We start from the raw sequence: 9,436 nt of genomic DNA, 5'->3' as shown, positions 1-9,436 counted from the left end.
TCTTTTTTCTTTCAAACTATTCGCCATTTCCCGTGTTAGCGAGGTAGCGTTAAGAACAGAGGACTGGGGCTTTGAGGGAACATCCTCACCTGGCCCCCTTCTTTGTTCCTTCTTTTGGAAAAAAAAAATATATATGAACCAATTTCACTGATGGAGTCCTGGTGTCTTACCCATGAGAGATGTAAGGAGGCCATGAATCATACCACCTAACTCTACGTCTGAAAGATCAAAGCAATGGCGGGTTTTTTTTTTCGTTCTGTGGCGGTTCACCTTTTTCTAAAGAGTAATCTTTTTTCCGTTTGTATCCCCCCCGCTCCTCCTCACATAGAAATTTCCTTGTATTTGCATTTCCTACCGGAAATAGGGAGATGGACGGACGGACATACAGTGATGAAAATAGACTCAGTTTTCCATATTTTCTGTCTTATTTCCTTTACTGAATTTGCTCCTTTTTTTCCACGACCGAATAACAATAGCCAAACTGTGATGATTTAGGTGAATACCCGAGCAATGAGAATAACGAAAAAAATAATTTAGGTGAATACCCGAGCAACGAGAATAACGAAAATGATAATTTAGGTGAATATCCGAGCAACGAGAATAACGAAAAAAATAGACGAAAATATTTAGAGACCATCGAGAAAGAAATAGGAATGGGTAGCAAAAGAAAGATAAAAGAAATGAAAAGGAAGGAAGGGGGAGAGTGGAAAGAGGATGAGGAGAATATGAAGCAGGGGCTAGGACAAAGGAGGATAGGTGGCGAAAAGGAAGAACCACAGCCTTGCTCTCTATTCCTGGGGTCCTATGCCATTAGGATCCCTCAAATCCTCTCAAAGTCAGTCTCTCTCTCTCTCTCTCTCTCTCTCTCTCTCTCTCTCTCTCTCTCTCTCTCTCTCTCTCTCCAGGTCCTCTCCTTGTCTCGCTCTCACCAGCAGGTTGTCTTCCTCAGGTCTCTGTCACTCCCTTCCTCAGGTCCATTTTTTTTCTTCTACTCCAGGTCCTCTTCCCGGGCCCGACCACTACCCCATCAGGGCGTCAACACTCATGAAGACTCCGAGTTACAAGTCATTACCATCCATTTTCTTTTCCCCTCGCTTCCAAAGATTTTTCAATTTCTTTTTTTTTTTCGTTCCTGAATATCGCGAATATTCCGAATACCCCAGGATTATTTACTGCCTCTTATTTCTCAGGGAAGACCTCCTGTACGCCGGTGTGCCACGCGTGACTCTGAGGACTGCAGGATGCGCGCTTCTGTTCGTGCTTTCATCCCTAAGGGCCATTGGAAGTGCTTAGGGGTCGTGGAGGTTGCTGCAAGGGCTTCTTCGGGTGCTTGTACCCCTGTGGGCAGATAAGGGTGCCACCACTGGTGCTTGTAGCCCTTGGGAATGGGTGAAGGCTGCCGTTATGGGCCTGAGGGCTGCCGTAGGTGGCACAAGGGATAACTGAAGATCTGGAGTACAGGCGACTGTAGCCCTGGGGGCTCCTGGAGTCCCTTCTACAAGTACCTCTTGTCCCTGAAGGTTAGTGCGAGTGTCGCTGATGATGCTTGTGGCCCTAAGGATCTCTAGGAATGCCCTTACGAATCCTTGCAGTGGTTCACCAGGGCGCCCCTCTCTCTCCTCAGCATCGTCATAACTCATAAATTTCTTGGCGGTCGTCATCACCTAGATTTCTCTCTCTCTCTCTCTCTCTCTCTCTCTCTCTCTCTCTCTCTCTCTCTCTCTCTCTCTCAGGTATGTGGAGTACCTTTGGTTATGCAGAGGAGGACATGAGTCTAAAAGAGGATTTCTACAAAGACAAGCAGGTATTTAGTAAGGCCACAGAGAAAGGGGAATGGGTGGGGTTACATACGAACCACTATACTCCCAGTGCTACCTACAACCTTGCCAAAAAGTGACTTTTCACTCACAGAGTAACAAGTGAGCCGCGGAACATGGCTACAGCTAGACATACAAAACTAAACCACTTTATGGCCTGTGTTCCAGGCCGGTGGACGTGGCCAGCTTCCTGGGAGCTGCATAAGCCTCATGAAAATAGAAGGGACTCCTAGGTTAAGCATAAAGTATATGTAAGTACCCCCGAAGCCCTTGACCCAACGGAGGGACTATAATTAGCCTTGGTGCCAACAACAGACTGAGATCTAATTAGTTCCTGCGTGATAAGTGTAAAGGTTAGGTTACAAGAGTTACAATATCAGATTAATTCTAAATTTCCCTTCTGATTTGAAAGATAATTACACGATGCTCAAATTCAAATTGTATAGTTTAAACAAAACCCTCCAGGACATTAGTAAATATATAACTTGCCTAGGCAGAGACACGGTTGTAGACATGTGGTGTGTCTTTAGCAAAATCCTTCTCACTCAGACACACAAGGTTTCTCAGAGGAGAGAGGAGCGATGATGACAAAGATAACGCTACGAAGGACAGATTCAAAAACCTGTTAATCATTGGGTCATACCTATGGTACTTCCCCTTGGCCATTTCTCTCCCAGTTCTTGTGCCAGGTAGAATGTTTAACAACCCTGTCTCATAGGTCAGGAATGTAGGATACCATTACTGTTCTCCAGCACATAACCACATCACAGACCATCGGGTCTTTTATCATCTGTCCCTCCATTGCTTCCACCCAATCCCTCTACTCCTCCCTCTCCCTCTCTCTCTCTCTCTCTTACTCCCTTTCTCTTTCCCTTTCCCCCTTACTCCCTCCCTATCTCTTTTCCTTCCCCCTCTTACTCCCTCTCTCTCTCTCTCTCTCCCCCCCTCCCTCTGGACGGGTGATTTATATGAAATTAGTATAACTTTCAACTTGTAATTGAAACAGAACTATTCATCAGTGAGGATTCAGGCCCCCCAAGCCGTAAATATTAATGGTTTTTAATAACCAATAAAAAAGTTTTTTTTTTTCTATACGTTTGCTTCTCATTTTTCTCGAGTTTTTATCGGTGTGGGATGTTGATGTGGCTTTGGTTGCCGTGCATGTTGGTGTGGGGGGGGATATTTGCTTAGGGTTCAGACGTGGTGGTCGTGTGGGTTTTGGGTAAGCGTTGATGTGGTGTTGATGTGGGGGGTGTCGCTGTCAGCGTTGATGTGGGTGAGGGATAACAAACATGAACCGAAGAATTCGTACATGTACAGAGAATTGGTCCACACTCCCCAATACAGATTTGAACTATCAAGATCCTTTGAACGCGACGGTTCTATTCTTGTGCACGACGGTACGATCCTTGAACAGGATGGTACGACCCTTGAGCACGACAGTACGACCCACAGGTACAGTACAGTCTGACTTTCGACCTAGCCATCATGGCTCAGGTCAAAAGTGACGACTTTCTAACCATGGATCGAAATGTCGGCTCCAAAGGTCGTATTGTCGTGTTCAGAGCGTCGTGCTGGCACCGTGGCACTCAAGGGTCGCACTCGAGGCTCGCATCGACGCACTCAAGGCTCGCAATGTCGCACTCGAGAATTTAGAAATTCATCGAACTCATGAACTCGTCCAGGGTGGTCGACCACAAAGGCCCCCGTCGCAAACCCTTCCAGCCCAGCCCTAGCGCTCCCCACCAGCCACACTAAGTCACTCCCCCGCTTGCCACTCTCAGGCAGCTTCGTTCATTATGCTAATTAGCGTCTGGCGGCGGTTTATTGTGGACAGCCTCGGTGGCAACAGCTCCGGCACAGCTGCAGATGTAGTGGGAGTGAGGCCAGACAGCTGCTGCTGCTGCTACCACTGCTGTATTAGGCCGAGCGAGTAGTATTGTAAGCTGAAAACGTAGCGTGACCTTTATGCTTATATATATATATATATATATATATATATATATATATATATATATATATATATATATATATATATATATATCCTAAGTCATGCCAGTTATATTTGCCTGGCCAGCTGTCGTTTACATACATATTATCATTGTTACTCTTATCATCATGGGCTTCCGTGGTGGTGTGGTTAGCTTCGCTGACCATAGCTCACGCACGGGCTCACCCAGGTTCGAGTCCTAGGGTGGCAATCTGTCCACAACATAACCGCCCTTCTTCATAACCAGCATGGTTAACACGAGTCCATCAGTTAAAATCCCACAATCCTTATTTACGAGACTAGTGGTACCTTCATATTATATATATATATATATATATATATATATATATATGCTTATTCACATTTGCTCTCAGCTTTCTTCTTTCATACACTTTACCAAACTCAGTCACCAGCTTCTGCAGTTTCTCACCCGAATCAGCAACCAGCGCTGTATTATCAGCGAACAACAACTGACTTCCGAAGCCCTTTCATCCACAACAGACTGCATACTTCCCCCCCCCCCTCCAGAACTCTTGCATTCACCTTCCTAACGACCCCATCCATAAACAAATTTAACCATGGAGACATCACGCACCCCTGCCGCAAACCGACATTTACTGAGAACCAATCACTTTCCTCTCTTCCTACTCGTGCACATACCTTATATCCTCGATAAATATATATTTCTAGACGAAATCTACATCGAAATGATAATGGTCAAAATCTGAGCGTTCGAGATGACCATTTTTCTTTACAAGACTGAGGGATCTGCGACTCCCATTTTCTAATTCAGCCCTTAGTCACGTCTCCCGGACGATCGAGACACACCGCGTGTAATTTACATGCGAAATTACTCACCTGTCCTAATTAGTCTAAGAGTTAATGGCACGCGTAATTACCCGAAAGACAAGTTTTAGATTCCACAACCTTACGATGATGAATATGATTATAATGTGCTTTTAATCAATATAGTCCAGCTTCACGTGATCACGCAGCGAGTTGAGAGTCACTTTCGGCCAAGTTTTATTCGTCAGTGGACGAAAAGGAGCACCAACTCACCGAGGAACTTTTACTTCCTTTGGAGTGAAAAGTTCCTTGGTGAGGGGAGGGTAGGAAGTTCCTCGATGAGGGGGAGGGAGGGAAGTTTTTTTTTAGCAAGGGAAAGAAGTTCCTCGTTGAGGGGAGCGAAGGAAGGAAGGAAGTCCCTTGGTGGACAGGGATGGAAGTTCCTTGGTAGGGGAGGGAGGAGGAAGAGTAGGGATGGAAGTTCCTTGATGAGGGGAAGGAGGAGGAGGAAGAGTAAGACTGAGGAGAGACATTTAATAATCACGCATTAATCCACAATTTATAAGCGATCAATAATTAGCTCGATTTTCTCCCCCTTAGCCTCGGTGCCCGGAAAGCCATCTGAATGCCCGAAGTTATCCAGCAGTGGCTTGAAACAGTCGAATGGAAACTTCAGAACGAAAGAATGAAACTGTGAAATAAGGTATGTGAAAGTAAACGCATGTGAAGTCAGCTGCTTCACGAGTTTCGAGACAGTAGCTTCAAAGGAGCAAAAATGAATACAGGAATGTATATGAACCCTTTCGTAAAATTAGCTTAGAAAAGATACATTAACCTATAAAACAAATACCTAAGACTCCTATACCATAAGGTAATATTTGTTCTTTATCAGCCCAATATGGAATGGAGAAACTTATAATAGGACGAGGCTGAAAAGTGTCATTTCCTTAGTATCTGCCTCATTAATGTCCTAATTGGCAAGTTTTAGACTGCAAGCTTATCAAGGCAATTATCACGGAGGGAATCACCATCACCGGGTGAAAGATAAGGTATCTGCGCAAGTCAGTTCAAAAGTTAATGAGATGATAAAACGATGTGGAACGCAAGGGAAAGACAAGTTTAGAGAGAGAGGCCTCAGCTGTTGTGATGTGGCGTCTATTAAAAACCTGTTATGTGACTTATAATAAGTATGTAGCAGGGTGCTCTCTCTCTCTCTCTCTCTCTCTCTCTCTCTCTCTCTCTCTCTCTCTCTCTCTCTCTCTCTCTCTCTCTCTCTTTCTCAGGTAGATAGGTGTCAGGTACTACCAACCTGGGTATCGAGAGGGTTAGCGACAAGTTGCACTGTGAACCAGTACTTCACTGGCTGTCATGTTGCACTCCTTTGAACCAAGTAGTTTTCTGCTCCTCCACAAGAGGCTGCTGGCTTTCAACCCACAGTCCCTCGACCTCACAAAGAATACTAACCAACTCAACTTGTTCTTCGTTACCCTAGATTTCCCCGTGGTTAGCGCTACGCGCCATCCAATATCTTTTGGCCATATCTCATCATACATACTATTAAGTACTCATCTGTCTACCAACCTATCTCTAACTCACCAACAGGAGTTTCCAGATCTTCTTGCAACTGGAAAGCCTCGGGAACTCCAGAAGACGCGCTGATGACAGCTTTCGAGGGGCAGTGGTCGGAATGGACGATGTAGATGTTCCATCGCAAGTATAATGAAGTCTCCTTCCCTCCTCCATCCGTCCACCTCCTCCTTCGTCTGTGTGAAGATGCAGACTGCAGGAGGTCGAAGATGTTCCTGAAGACGCGAAGAACGAAGACGATAACACTGACGATGATCTTGCGTTTGGTGAACCCAGCTGAAGATCGGTTGTCTGCAAATGAGTTAGATTGAGTGGGACTGACAAACAATGTTTGGAAATTGGTGAGATTGTAAAAATGTCTGGACTTTAGTGAAATTGGAAGCCTCAAAATTAGTGTAACTGGGAGAATCAAATTCAATAAACTGGCTGAAACGACCTTAAAGAAGACACCGAGTACTTATTGTTTAATTACCCTGCACTCTCTGCACACACACACACACACACACACACACACAAAATCAACACTTTATGACCCATGGCCCGTACCGGCGGACGTGGCCAGCTTCCCAAGTGCTGCAAGGTCCTGACAAGGATAAAAGGAACTCCTGGAACAGGGAATAGGTCAATGGCGCACAGCAGATAACTATGATTAAGCCATTCGGCCGCCCGTACCGTCTTAACTACCCTCCTGAATGATGTAGACTAAGATATTGGTAAACCTCGTTAACCTACAGATGTTCAAAGTAATTTCAGTCACAGAAGACTCAACCCACTTGATGCCTGACTTACAACTTGTGTTTCAAAATACATAACACTGATACAGTCACGAGTGGGGGAGGAGAAGAGTTATTACACACACACACAATAAAAGGTAAATAAAATGCAGTTCACAACACTTTCTGCAGATAGATGAATCTATTAGGAAAGATTTAAAACCTGCGGCAATTAACAATTTAATTGGTTGTCGCCGCTAGTAGTAGTAATATAGACCGACACTAATTGTGGGGTACATAAAAATTCCCCCAACCCCCCATCCCCCCCACCATCCCAGCTCTAATCAACTGGTGCAGTTGTGAAATAATTGTGTTCTACAGTTTAGTGTTTTCATACTTGATCGCAGTTTCCTGCGTTGGCGAGGTAGCGCGAGAAGAGACGAAGAAATGTTTTCATTCGCTCATACTCAGTCTCTAGCTATCATGTATAGTGCACCGAAACCACAGCTCCCTATCCACATCCAGGCCCCACAGACCCTTCCATGATTTACCCCCTGGTCGCTTCATATGTCTTGGTTCAGTCCACTGACAGCACGTCGTCCCCTGTATACCATTCACATTTTATAAAATGCATCGAAATCTTTCATTTTTGACCTTCAAAAAATTTTAAGGAAATACTTCTGATTGGTGTAAATGCCTCATCTGCCGCTTTCAGAGGAGAGTTTGGAAGTTAAAACTGAAAAATATTAGAAATCAAAACTCATCACAGTCTCACTTGATACAGTCTAGGAGAAGAGATTTACCGTAGTTTTTTTTTCCAGTATCATCGCCAACAAATGGCAAACACGACGTCTTCATCATCCATCTCCAATATTGGCTGCTTGCGACTGGAGGGAGTCAACACGCTCAGCGAACACAACAAACACAGCGACCAAACCTCTCAGCAACTGATGCAAACATTCACATATTTTATGAAACAGTGTCGAAAATACGTTAAGTTTGGGATACTAAGTGACGATAGATGAAGGATTTATTTGTTCTAGATGATTTTTCGAAGAGTTTTACTTTCCCCCCCTTACAGTATTCCCACACCATCATAACTTATTAATCATTCTTTATTACGTTAAGATAAAATATAATGTTCCATGGTACATTTACTCTAGTACGAGTTATTTCTATTAAATAAAAGGAATTAACCTATATGCTTTTATTTCCAAATCCACAGATCATTTCTGTGGTCCACCCTAAATAAGAATTTCACTATAGACTAACTGGATATATTCTATACAATCATTTCGTGTACTGAGAACAGGTAACTGAGTTCACTTCTGATGGTTTAGAAATCAGTCTCTCCTCCAACACCAGCAGTACGTGTCTGATGAAAGCCCATGCCCCATGAGGGAAGCATAGACCATTGAGGAGAAGCTCTTGCCTACAAGGAAACGGGCATTCCCATGAGGGAAGTACAGAGCAACGATTGAACCTAAAGACCAACCAGTGAGGGAACGCCAGGCCAAAGAGGGAACCAGAAGACAGTGATGGAACCATACACCCTGCACGTAGAGGGAACGACAGACCAATGAGGGAAACGGAAGCCAGTGATGGAACCACACTCCCTGCATGTAGAGGGAACCACATGCCAGTGATGGAACCACATACCCTGCACGTAGAGGGAACCAGAAGCCAGTGACGAAACCACACACCCTGTACGTAACCACAGGCCATCGAGTTGAAGCAAAAGCTCCCGAGCGAACCACATAACCAAGAGGAATTCCTTCACATCATCACACACACACACACACACACACACACACACTAAACCTACATGCGTTCCTTGCACTGATGCCGCCCACAACATCATGTTTGGCGAGGCTCTGAATTAATTCGTAGCCTCACTCTGTCCCCCGCTGCTGGTGTACTGTGTGTGTGAGTGTGGGGTGGAGGAGGAGGGTGTGTCTCTGGTCGACCTAATTACCAGGTAGGTTGTGAATTAATCAGACGAGTTTTGAGGTCCCTGAGTATCATTGTTTGGTCGAGTCCCGCCCGAGTTGGTCGAAGTCCTGCCCGAGTTGTGGGTACACAACTGTGAGAGCCACCCGGTGGTGGGGTTCGCGAGATGAAAAGCAAAAGAAGCGAAATTGTTGGTAGAGTGGACGCGATGGTCGAGAACTTATATTGGATGTTTAATCATTTGTTACAGATTGCCGGAGGCGGAAATAAGAAAAGGTCTTAACTCCGCCGAGTTCATCTCTCCCTCCTTGCCCTTGTGATATATTGGTCTACGTGGATCTATCTATATTTCAGGGTTGACCATCTCGTCCATTCTTTGCGAGTGGGAGAGCTCCAATTTGAAGCAGAGTAGAGACGAGGTGGACCAGTAGGTTCAGGTGGACCAGTAGGTTCAGGTGGACCAGTAGGTTCAGGGCCTCTCTACTGTACCACCATCACCACCAAAAATACCATTGCCCAAAAATAAACTCACCATCGGAATCACCACCACTGTCGCCATCACCATCACCGCCACCACCACCACCACTACCATC

The 9,436-nt window shown here is 45.1% G+C and overlaps 2 long non-coding RNA genes across 3 annotated transcripts in view; one reads left to right on the top strand and one right to left on the bottom strand.

Moving 5' to 3' along the window:
* The window catches only part of LOC139758344 (uncharacterized), a 289,753-nt gene extending 283,423 nt beyond the window's left edge, over positions 1-6,330 (top strand). The window contains exons 6-7 of the long non-coding RNA XR_011714801.1: positions 1,191-1,520; positions 6,196-6,330. This is a non-coding gene — a long non-coding RNA (uncharacterized lncRNA). The remainder of the gene's footprint in view (positions 1-1,190; positions 1,521-6,195) is intronic.
* Positions 1-9,436, bottom strand: part of LOC139758343 (uncharacterized) — a 41,935-nt gene that overhangs the window by 21,779 nt on the left and 10,720 nt on the right. For both annotated transcript variants that reach the window (XR_011714799.1, XR_011714800.1), the window contains exon 3: positions 6,190-6,471. This is a non-coding gene — a long non-coding RNA (uncharacterized lncRNA). The remainder of the gene's footprint in view (positions 1-6,189; positions 6,472-9,436) is intronic.

The sequence above is a fragment of the Panulirus ornatus genome, chromosome 30, assembly GCF_036320965.1.
Source record: "Panulirus ornatus isolate Po-2019 chromosome 30, ASM3632096v1, whole genome shotgun sequence".
In the NCBI taxonomy this organism is placed as follows: Eukaryota; Metazoa; Arthropoda; class Malacostraca; order Decapoda; family Palinuridae; genus Panulirus; species Panulirus ornatus.
This window is presented reverse-complemented; position numbering and strand designations above follow the sequence as displayed.